We start from the raw sequence: 12,808 nt of genomic DNA, 5'->3' as shown, positions 1-12,808 counted from the left end.
GTAGAAATAGGTAAATCAAGTTTACTGGGACTTCAAAAATGTAAAGAACATTAAAAACGGGGCTCGGGATCACTTACAAATAAGCTTGGAAGCTTGAACCAAACCCTAGCCATGGCTTCCATGGTATTTTCGGCTGGATGAAGAAGATGGGAATGAATTTGGCTTATTTTCCCTCATTATTGTAATTATCAAAAGACCAAAATGACCCTAACTTAAAAATATTCTATTTCACCCATTTCATGTCTATTTTTGTCCAAAAATTAACTAATGGTCTAATTAACATTTAAGGACCTCCAATTTAAAAACTCATAACAATTGAACACCTTTAACATGTAGAACTCAACTTTTGCATTTTTTACAATTTGGCCCTTTTAACCAAATTGAGTGCCCAAACATCGAAATTTTCGAACGAAATTTTCACGAAATCATCCCGTGAAATAGTAGATCATAAAAATATAATAAAAATAAATTTTATTACATTGAATTTGTGGTCTCGAAACCACTGTTCTGACTAGGCTCTAATTCGGGATGTTACATTCATACTGAAAGAAAATTAATGTAATCAAACAAACCAATATTTCACATAGCTTTATTGGTTTGCAAATAAAATAAACATAAGGAAAATTGAGTCTCAGAAGAATGGCATGTATCACTAATCCAAAGCAGTTATCCACATTTCCTTTGGTCCCAGGTTCGTTGGTACCTATCCTGAGTTTATCCTTTCTTGGATCTCTTGCCTCATCACTGCTTTCCGTGCAATCCACTTACCTTCGAAGTAAGAGAGGAATAGGTGAGTTGATTTTTCGTAATTTGGTGTAGTGGATTAAACTAGTTTTCTCACTTTAGGAGCTTGAACACAAGCATTTTGCTTAATTTTTACTTATGTTTTCACAATTTTAGTTACATCCAATAGAATGTGTATTTTAAGTCTTTTGTTAACCTTAGGAGCAGAATGAGGCCTAAGGGCAAGCTAATATACTTTGTGAGTGTGCAGGAGACCATTAGAAGGCGTGCTAACTCGATTTTGGTTGCTATGTTGCAACATAGAGAGCTGGATGTCACAACATAAGGAGCAAAATAGAAGAATTTCAAGAATGCCTTTGGTGTCATGAAAAATCCTAAAGATGTCGTGACACACCCCTAAAAACACCCTGAAGATAAAGCATACTACCTTCAAATTTGTGACATAGGACTTGGTGTGTCGCAACATACTTTTATACGAGAAATAATTAGAGCCTGGGGAACTTTTGTTCGCTCAATCAAACATGAAGCACGAGGATGAAAGTTGACCAAGGGTTAAGGACGACGACCAATCTAAATTCTTTAGCAACGAACTTCTAAAAATACTTAGAAAAATCACAAATTTACAATCTTATTTAAAACCAAGTAAAATCATAAGTGATTTAAATAAACCCATTAATTTAAAATATTTTAAATTTCATCAAGCATGCACACATGGCAATATAAAGTCATAAAATAAAGAAACAACCCAATAAAATGTCCAAATTTCAAAATAACAACCCAATAGTTTATAAATCCATTATTAAAATCCATCCAAGAGGATCTACCAAATGTCGAATCCAAGTCTTAAGTCCATGTATTACCTAAAAGGTCATGAAACTAAAGGAGTGAGCTTTTAAAGGCCAGTGTGAGTCTTTTAACAAAAAAAATATCAATAAGCATAAAATCATCATACAAGATAATCAATTCTCTTTATGCACATGATCGTGGCAATGCTATTTTTTTTATAAAACATTTATGCATATTTATTTTAAACCATCCTACCCATCACCACTACACTCCAAAATCGAGTTCTCAGAACTCATCCATCCAAACACTCCAAATTATGGACAAGCCACCAGTAATGCAGACAAGTAATTGGTAATGCGATCGAGCCACCAATAATGCAGATAAACTGCCAATAATGCAGACAAGCTCTCAATATTGCAGATAAATTGTCAGTATTTCCTCCTTACATATGTCCCTTCCTGTGCATGTGATATGGAAAAAATAAACATATTTTCACTTGTTGCAAAATTTCACTTTTAGGCATGTGGATCATGCTCATTCAATCATCTAACACTTGGTATCACATAGGCATGTTTTGACATGCAAATCACATATTATCATGATGTATCGAAACATCACATTTTAACTATCATGAATGATCATATATGTCATATTATCACATAAGATGAAAATGAGAACATGTTTTTCAAATCAATAACAAACATAACCATACAACATGCTTTCACAAAATAGTTGGTACGAGATCACTTACCTGTGTTGCTTGTTTTAACGGATTTAATCTCCTATTTTAGAATACTTATCATATTCGCATTAAACATCAATCAAATAATAATATTTTATTTAAGCATTTTTAACAATATATATCACTTGCATCAAGTTAGACCCAAACCTGATAGTAGATCCAACCCAAATTATCACTCGAAAGAATGCCCACACTCAGATCTTAACCAAATAGATTACTAATCTAAATGTAAAATAATGGTCTATCATTATAGTGTCATTTTTTAAGTATTCTATCAATTATAATTGAATTATTCTAGATCTCCATCCCATACTTACGCTATTATGTTTAGCTTGAAATCATTTTTTTTCACTTCCCAAGTTAGGGTTGTTCCCTATTGATAAAAATTGGCCCTTCATCAAAATGAATAAGGTACAAGGTTTTAGAATTAAAGGAAAGTACATCTTATCCCCATAATACATTCGGCCAAAAGAGGTGTAAGAAAGAAATGGTGGTTTTTATTCAACCAACTTATACTTACTCTAACTCGATCAGATTGGAAACATTGATGGATAACCAAGGTCTTGATTCGAAATTATTATCAAGAAAAGAGAGATTGATGAGTAAAATTTGTAATAATGAACTTAAAATAAAATAAAATGATATAAGAGAGGTAGGATTTTGTTTATAATAAAAAATGGAAGAGATTGGAAAATAGTGAAGAAGAGAGAAAGAATCACTACTTTTAGTGGTGGCACGGTGGTGCGATGGTGGTGACAGCAGTGGTTTGGTGAGAGTTCGATGGAGAAGGAGAACAAAAGATATTGCGACACTTGAGAAAGGGAGGAGATTATAAAAGAAAAATAATAAAGAAATGAAAAGAAGAAGATGGTATTATCGATAGTGGTGCAAGGTGGTGGCATGGTGAGTTGTGGAGCAATGCCAATTTCGAATAAGCAATCTCATGAGCATGATGGGAGACATAAAAAGAAATTGGCACCTGTATCTCGAGCAACACTGAAAATAATCTTCGAAGAGAAGGGAAGGAGCAAGTAAAGCCAATTGCACTCTTCGTTTGGGTAAAGTACTAAGTGCCCAAATAACCCGACTCAAGAGAAAGATAAGGAGGATGCCAAAGATCTTCAACACAAAATACCTTAAAACGGTGATGCTGAACCATAACCAAAAAAGCTAGTTGAACCGGCAGTTGAGCAGAACATAGAACCTGTCCTTACAAAGGTACCATTCCCCTCATAGTTAGAATACAGGCAAAAACAGGATGAAGCAAAGTTCATAAGTTTTCTAAACATAGTTAAATCACTAAACGTTAATTTTCCTCTCATAGAATTAATCGAAAAAAGTTCGTAAGTATGCTAAATATTTAATGGAAATATTGGCTAGGTGTAGGAAAGTTAAAATAATGGAGCAATTTAATCTAGTCGCATCTTATAGTGCAATCATTAAAAAATAAATACCCCCCAAAATTAAAAGACTTGGGGAGTTTTACAATTCCTATAGAGATAGGGGACATTTATTTTAGTAAGGCCCTATGTGACATAGGAGCAAGTATTAATTTAATGCCTTTATCATTTTATAAAAAACTCAAATTTGAAGATACTCATAACTTATCTAGCCTTATGCAGCAAGCATTCTCAAGCAATAGAGGTCATGCATCACCACAAAACTTAGTTTGGAATAACACATGTTCATGATAAACACACAGCATCCAATAGAATGAGTATAGAGACTCACCTGATGCTTCCTCACTTTATCAACTTAGCTCATCCAAATGCCAGAGCTTCAATTCTCCTGACAGGTAAGAATTATAACCAAAATCATGGGTTAAACTCAACATTTTCAACTTAAACCCCTAATTTTCAAAAAAACATGCAGAACCCTTAAAATGGTTCTGAAAACTTTTTAACTTTTTTTTTCTAAATCTTATGTACACCAAAGGATTTAGAACCTTACCAGCTTACTGGGTTCCCTACTTTTCTAGCTTAAACCTCATGATGATCGCCCTATCCAGAGCTTTCCATAGTCATTGTTTCCCTGGAGCAACCTGAAAGATGAAGAAGGGAAAAAATGAAACAAAATTAAGATTAATCCTCTTCTAGAAGTCATTTCCCCCGGCTATTTATAGCCTTTCCCGTATTATTTTCGACTGTTTAATAACCATTCATTAACAATCATTTTGCCCCTCACTAAGGAATCGACTAGTTCTTATCTAACTGAACCAGATTTCAATTTCAACCATGCTCCATTATGTTTCTAACTTTTCTTGATCTTTCAGTGGATACCGCTAGCTTACTATCTTATTCAATTAAATCCCCAAATTGTTCCTAATTTCCAGGTTTAAAGAAATTCGGGCGTGACATATATCATCCATGCCAATTTCAATAAACATATCAATTATGCATATTGCCAGTTAAGTGTACCAAATTATTTCATATTGATCAATTCATGCATTGCCTCATTTAACAAATCTAAATGAACATATCATACTACATATTATTATCAATAATGTTTACATTTCTCTTAAATTCATATTATTTGATCGTATCAACATTTCATTTTTGAATCGAATAAATTAATTCGTTATTTTTCCACATAAGCCCTTAGGCTCGTATAACCAGTTCACATGGTCATTCACATGCTATCGATAATCATATATCACATATATGTACTTGTAGTACTACTTTTGTACAACCCAATTTTAGTGGTGTCAAAAATAGTAGTTTCGAAACCCATTTTCGTAGTTTGAGCTTGTAATACAAGGTTAGTAGTAAAGTTTATTAAATTTTGGTTCCTCAATTTTGTTAAAGTGATAGTTAATTAAGGTAGATAGACTAAATTTTAAAAGTTTATAGGTATAGATTTTTTAAATAGTCAAAGGACCAATTAAGCAATTAGCCCAATTGTAAATGGCCAAATGGTGGTCCATGATAAGGAAATCCACTCATTTTGGTTAATTAGGCTTAAGGCTTAATTAAGAAATGATTAGTCAAATTAATTTTGATTGAATTAAGTTAATTATAAGTATATATGTAAAAATTAAAAGAAAAATAAACATTTATTCTCTTCATCTTCTTCAACCGAAACAAAAAAGTAAGGTTTTCAAAACTTCAAACTTTTGACCATCAAATTGGTGAGTTCAATCAATTCATTTTCTTGTAACTTTTCTGTTTTTGAGGTGATGAGAGCTTGATTTAGCTAGCTCATGTACCAATTCATAAAATTGCTAAAGTTTTTGAAATTTTCCATTGATGATTTCTTGAAAAAATTGCTATTAAATTGATAGATTTCAAGCTTAAATGTGAAAAAAGGACTAGATTGTAAAGTTTGAATTGCTAGTTTTGTCAAAAAAGACTAAAGTGTAAAATTTGAATATTTGATGTGATTTTTTTAATTATTGATATTAGAGGGTCCTAAATGAATGTAATTTATATCAGTTTCAAAATCGAAGCTCAAAATTTTAAAAAATATTGATATTTTTGTTTTAGGGACTAAATTGAATAAAATGAAAAGCTTTAGGGGCATTAAAAAATAAAATTAAAGTAGTTCATGCATATTATGGAATGTTATAAAATGTTTGGTATTGACAAATTGAACCAAATTATTTTATAGATCGATAATTGAATTAAACCAAAGATAATCGAGGAAAAGCAAAAATTGTTGATTAGTTCTTAAAGTCTTGTTTATTTTTGTTTTTACAGGTATATTATAGGGTATAATTCTATTTAAATTTTTATTTTTTTTAATTACAAATATGTGTGTGTTTGGTTAAATTTGAATTGTTTGCGATTTGGTACAAAAGGTGAGAATTGGACTAAATTGTAAAGATATGTATTTATGTGTTGAAAATGCTCGGGTGGACTTAGCAAAGGTTGTTTACACACTTGTACAGATTGATTACTGATGATTACTGAGATCCGGCATTTTTTGCAGACTCAAAGATACATGTGACACAAGTTTAGCCTGGACTAGTAACTTGATGTTACTTGAAAGGATTAGCCTGGACTGATAACCTTACATTTTTATTTTCAGCCTGGCCAAGCGATTGAATGTGTCATTAAAGTTTTATCCAGGACTGGTAACCTAACACCAATATGTATTTAGCTTAGATGAGCAATTATCCTGCCGGAGAGACATGTATAACCAAATCCATTTACTAGAGTTCATCGGGCTAAGTATCTAATAAAAAGGAAAATTTGAAATAAATTAACATGAGATTGATGTTTGAATGAATAAATGTGAAATTAAATAAGAGCATGATATTAATATATTAATTTGAAAATGAATTGAATTGGTATATGTCTAGATGACATTATGGTTGATTATATGTTATGCTCTCATTGTTTTTGTGACTTGTCATGTTAGGCAAACTTTGTCAAGTTAATTAGTTTATTATGTTTAATTGTAAGATGATGTATGTTTATTGTTTAAACACCTATGAACTTACCAAGCATTGTTTATACTTATGTTATTATTTCCTTTTCCTTGTAGATTACCAACTTGTGGAACATGTCTATTAGATCGTCGAGAAGCTCACACTATCCCGTTATTGATTCGGTAACTTTTCAATCGTTTTAGCATCTGATTTTGTGGCATGTAAATAGGTGTTTGGATATGTTAATTTGAAATGATAAATTTTAGCTTGCAACCTTTATAATGTTTGATCTTGTGATTAAGTTATGTATAACACTTAAATGAGCATGGTTGAACATAAATTGCAAAGATGAGAAGTTGATTGTTGAATAGTTAGTTGGTTAGATGAAAATTTATAGTTGAACAATTTAAAATGGTATAATTTTTGCTAAAATGAAACTATAATTAATTAGTTGATTAAAAATGATTTAATGGTCTGTTTTAGCATGTTTTTGGTATGGTTGATTGAAGTTAAAATGGTGAAGTGAGAGTTAAATGTGTAGGTTTGAGGAAAGCTTTAGAATATGTACCAATTGGTATTTTACCTAAAATAGGGATTTAGTGGACTATTTCTAGTACCGCGATATCACACTTTGGATATCGCAGTACTCACTTGTCATATTTTGTAAACTTTTTAATTTGATCCTCAGGTCAGGAAGTTTAGCTACTGTCTTCGAGATTGCGATACCAAGCCCTAGATATCATGATACCCACATGACAGATTTGATGTTTAGCTACTGTCTTTGAGATCGTGGTATCAAGCCTTGGATATCACAATACCCTCTTCTCACATTTTGAAAATTTTAAGTTTAGTCCTAATTCGATCTTGGGATGGTATTGAGCTTTAGTAAGATCGATTAAGACCTGGAAATGATTATTTAACATATTTTGAACTTGATTAACACTTGATAATATGAATTAATGCTTGTATGTTATTTGATTAATCGTAGTTGCTCTGACAATGAATGTAGCATCCTATAGCTTGGGCACAGAGTTTGGGTCAGAGGAGGGCTCACAGTTTATATTCTCTATTAACTTGAATCAGACTCGAACAAGTACACGGATTCCAGCCAACACACCAATTTGGCACTTAGTGGCTCATCGGAACATTCGAAGTAAATAAATTTTGCCCAACGCTAATTGACATATAGTCGAAGTAACCTATACTCAATCTATCCTATGGTATGTCAACTATATCTGACTCTTCTTGAATAATTAATAGGGTGCCAATGATTCAATTTTCATTATACAATCCAATATATATATCATTTCTCATTCAATTTCATATTCTCATTTCAATTCATTATCAATTCACATTTTTCTCATATCACATAACATGTTTCAATCTATTTTCATATCACATATCAAGCATTAATTAAATGATGCTACTTTCTATTTTGTTCAATTTAGTGCAATATCTCGATATCAATATCAATCACAATGAATAAATTCATACAATTATATAGTCACCTCGATACTTAGTCATGCAATTTTCATAAATATGCAAACAAATATATTAATCTTGAATTATAAAAGTACAAACTAAATTCTCGCGTCACTCATCGATAGCTTTCATTTTTCCTTTCCCTCTCGATGGCTCAACATTGTCTTTGGCTAAGTATGATTATACAACAAATAAACAATACCATTTTTCATCCAAGTCACATTCAAATTGTAACACCCCTCACCCGTATCCCTTGCTGGAACAGGGTTCGAGGTGTTACCCGACTTAAACTCAGCCAATCACACAAAAACCGTGCCAAAAAATTTTAGTCAATTTAAAACTTTTCTTTTCATATGTAATCTGTCCCATATATGGGCTTACGAGGCCCAAAACATCACTAGCCAACATAGGCCAATTCACATGGACAAAACACTTTATCAATACAAGCCAACACCTTTGGCTAAATTATAATATCACATACTCAACAGTAAAACCCTATACATGCCATAGACTCGAAATACTAGGATTTACTTACACCAATAGCGTGAGCTCTACAATGTGATAATATCTTCGGCGAACTCCAACCCGAGCAGGTAACTGGAGTCAACAATCTATAAAATAGAGGAATGTAACAGCGGAGTAAGCTTTTATAAGCTTAGTAAGTTTTAAGCAATGCAAACAAATAAACGCAGTTATACTTCGATTTTTCAATTTCTCAAGAGGCTATATTCTAGGTATATTGCCATCTGGCCGAATATACACAAGCACATAATGCACATTCAGCATTCTTATCACACTTAATCTGAATTCATATAACATAATTAAATCAAATACTTTCACATACTTTCACCCTGACCAGGTGTATCATGATCATAGATATAGTTATAACATTTATTCACATATGTATCACATCACACTTATGATTCAATTCAAATCAAACTCACATATGAGTACATAATGCGTACCTGGCCCTCTTAACGTATTGAATGTATTCATTTGTCAATCTAACACGAGGTGCCTTAACCTTACACTTTTATTCATTCACCGGCATTTCGCCTGCTAGGCTCGAGGCTCGATATCATGTCACCGGTATTATAGCCTGCTAGGCTCAAAGGCCCGAATAGTATCTCACCGGCATAATAGCCTGCTAGGCTCAAGGCCTGAATATAATACCAATTATTAGGCTGCGGATTTAACTCGGATATAATACCAAGACGAAGCTGCGGATTTAACCGGATATAATACCAAAGATGAAGCTGCGGGATTTAACTCGGATATGTTACCAAAGACGAAGCTGCGGGATTTAACCGGATATAATACCAAAGACGAAGCTTGCGGATTTAACCGGATATATTACCAAAGACGAAGCCTGCGAGATTTAACCCGGATATAATACCAGCACGAAGCCTGCGGGTCTTTAAGCCCAGATACACATCAAATATCATGCATATTTAATCATATATTAACACATCTCAAACACTTTTCTTTCATCTCATTTTCACACTTAGCATTTGATAGCTTATGTATAACATTTCACTCACATTCATTTCAAACTTATCAATCGATTATAAAAGCACATTGCATATTTACCAATATGTTATACTTACCATTAGGCCATATAAGCATGATATAATACACTATCATTTCATCTTTAACATTCGACTAAATCCCTATCTTACAAGGAACACCGAACTCACATAACATTTCATTTCACCGGCATTATAGCCTGCTAGGCTTAAAGCCCGATATCATTTCACCGGCATTATAGCCTGCTAGGCCCGAAGCCCGAATATCAGATTTTGATAGTCAATTCACCTGTTCTTTCCCACTTTCATAACTTACACTTCAATCATGTATAACTGAAACACATATCTATGAACAAAGATTTTCATCCTTTCAACCACATAGGGTTTAATTTCCACATTGGAACACATATCTTAGTACATCATTTGATAGTATCACATTCGACTAGATATGCTAGTCACATACGGCTCATAACTTTAATTTAATATTCATTCAACACAAAGAACATATGTATATTTTCACTGAAGCATCATCTCAATACAATACATCTTGCTCACTGATTTGCACACAACTATTCAAATTAGCAATTATAAGATGGTTCTGCACATAGCCCATCCTTATCGATAATTTACGATGATTTTATCCTTACTCACATATATGACATAGGCATTTTTACCTATGCTTCTCAATTCACATTCATGATTCAATTCCAATCGATTTAACATGCATAAGTACATATCGCATACCTGACCAACTTAATGTATTGAACGAAATCGATTGTCGATTTAACACAAGGTCTCATAGTTGAACATAAACATGAAACCATTTCTTATATGTTCGATTCACATCAATCATCAAATTCATTTAATTCACATGTACTTAATTAGGTTGTTCGTACCTGAATAATTTACTTTACGTAATCTAATCCACATATAGTATTAGCCCATAGTTTTATAGCACCACACTTTTAATAGTTTACCGACAATTTGCCTGCTAGGTAATAACCTGATTTCATCACCGGCCATAAGCCTGCTAGGCCTTTAAGTCAGATGTCATTTCACCGGCATTACACCTGCTAGGTTTGAAGCTCGAATATATATTATAATGCATAACTTATATCATCGATCACTAACAGTTACCTCATCGAAGTTCATATTTAATCACTTTAGTACCAAGCCACGTTCGGCTACCACAAAGGACTAATAATAATAATTTTATACACATCATGGTTTCCTTTAGATATTTAATAATCACAAATCGTGATATCTCTACCAGCACATATACGGCATAGTTTGTTCATTGTAACACTCATTTAGTGCATCAAATTTCCAAATCCAATTCAGCTTAAGCATAATAGCCATAATCGGCTTATAGCCTTAAATCATCTCATATTCGGCATATTAACTAAATAAAATTTACATTCTCTTTGCCATATTAATTTAACTCTTAGGCATATAAAAAGGAATCAAGCTTAAACACTTAAGAACTTACCTCGAATGTTGTCGAACGATTACAACGGCTATTCAATTACTTTCTCTTTTCCCTTATCCGAATTTGCCCCTCTATGCTCTTGAGCTTAAATTCAACAATTTTAAACTTAGTCATTATTCGACTATTCAAGCATCACTTTCAGAATATATAATATATATATTCGAATTTCACACATATAGATCATAGTAAGTTTATAAGAAATCAATAAGCAACTCATTAACAAATTTTTGTCAATATTTACCACATAATCATAATTTCACTGTAAGTTGTCTTCCTAAGCAACAGTCACTAAATCATTTATAACTGGAGATAATAAACTCCAAATAAATTTCTGTTAATTTTCCCTGAAAATATACTCATATATCTTCTATCCATAAAATTTTCAGAATTTTTGGTTTGGCCAATCAATACCAGATTTTTCTTGAAGTTTCCCCTGTTTTACTGTTTGACTAATCTGACCACTCTTCACTACGAATCGAATTTCTCATTGTACAGAATTCAAATTATGTTCCCGTTTATTTCATTTGAAACTAGACTCATTAAGGAGTCTAAAAATATAAACTTCATCTTATAAACATTTTTTTACAATTTATAATGATTTTATAAAAACAGAATAGAGGATCTAGAAGTCATTCTGACCCTGTTCCACATCACTTCAAATATCTTATTATCGGAAATTCTTTTGCTTACAGGATTTCTTTTATAAGAAACTAGACTCATTAATCTTTAATTACATAATTTATTATGCTTCTAAATCATCTCCCACAATTTATAGTGATTTTCCAAAATCACGTTACTGCTGCTGTCCCAAGCAGATTTATTACCAAATCACTTTTTTTTTCACACATACCTTGCATGCATGTTATTTAAACATGCATATCACAAATCAATCATCACATACCTATAAATTCACTTAAGCATAATCTCTATTTCATCATTTTAAAGCACAAACATTACTCAATATTGTCAAAGTTCACATTCGGCCATAATACACACAACATGTTAGCCGATTTTTCCCCTTAGCATCTAATGCACATGCATGCTCATCCAACTCATATTTTTCATTGACAACCTCCTTAACTTCAATTTATTCACATCTTTAATCATGCTACATTCGACCATTATTTAACAACAATTCATGTATCCTTTTTATTAAACACTCAAAATCAACCATCTTCATACCTCATCACCAAAGACATCAAAATACCAACCAAGAATGTAACATTCATGGCCGAATATCATCTCCATCAAATAACAAAATTTGAACCATGGCTAGGTAGATTTCAAACTTACAACTTAAAATATACATGAATCTCAAAGAATAATATCAAACAAACCTCAATCTAGTTTCATGCATGGCCAAACTTCTTAGAAACTTTTCCCCCAGGCACCGAATATTCAAGAGCTTCTTAATCAACTTAAAGGTGACCAAATGCCTTAACTTCAATTTCTTCTTTTTCTTTCTTTAGGTACGGCAATGGAAGAAGAAAAGATGAGCCAAGTTTGTTTTTATCACTCTTTTCTTTTAATAAAAATTCATATTTCATAATATTAATCCATTAAACATTTAATTCTTTAATATAAAAGACATGAAATGCCCATCACCCACTAACTATTATAATGCTAAAATGCATATATTATCTATTACCCATCACCTTGGCCGGCCACTA

The 12,808-nt window shown here is 32.3% G+C and overlaps 1 long non-coding RNA gene across 2 annotated transcripts; it reads right to left on the bottom strand.

The window, feature by feature from the left end:
- Positions 1–428: 428 nt before the first annotated feature.
- Positions 429–4,363, bottom strand: LOC128279392 (uncharacterized). Of its 2 annotated transcripts, XR_008269503.1 has the most exons (4): positions 4,223–4,363; positions 4,004–4,060; positions 3,408–3,476; positions 429–768 (listed from the first exon to the last, which is right to left on the bottom strand). It is a non-coding gene; the product is annotated as an uncharacterized LOC128279392 (long non-coding RNA). The 2 variants fall into 2 exon arrangements; XR_008269508.1 differs by lacking the exon at positions 3,408–3,476.
- Between the last annotated feature and the right edge of the window lie 8,445 nt (positions 4,364–12,808).

Source organism: Gossypium arboreum, chromosome 1, assembly GCF_025698485.1.
Source record: "Gossypium arboreum isolate Shixiya-1 chromosome 1, ASM2569848v2, whole genome shotgun sequence".
Lineage (NCBI taxonomy): Eukaryota > Viridiplantae > Streptophyta > Magnoliopsida > Malvales > Malvaceae > Gossypium > Gossypium arboreum.
Note: the sequence above shows the minus strand (reverse complement) of the source record. Positions and strands in the feature narration are given on the sequence as shown.